Genomic DNA, 210 nt, shown 5'->3' with positions numbered 1-210 from the left:
CCTGAGATGATGTTGCTTCGATCTGCTGGTTGAAGGCTTTGGCGGATCTGGATCAGACTACTCTTGGCTAAGTGGCATGTGAGCGATAGATCTGTCTTGCTGCGGAAATTGAGCTTCAAACCGGTGGGTTCAGCACTTTGCGTACAGATTAACGGTTGATCTGTGACCAGATCCTTGATGGCTAGTTACGGTGATCTACCTTTCCAAGAG

Source organism: Capsella rubella, unplaced genomic scaffold (assembly GCF_000375325.1).
Source record: "Capsella rubella cultivar Monte Gargano unplaced genomic scaffold, Caprub1_0 scaffold_41, whole genome shotgun sequence".
NCBI classification, from domain to species: domain Eukaryota; kingdom Viridiplantae; phylum Streptophyta; class Magnoliopsida; order Brassicales; family Brassicaceae; genus Capsella; species Capsella rubella.
This window is presented reverse-complemented; position numbering follows the sequence as displayed.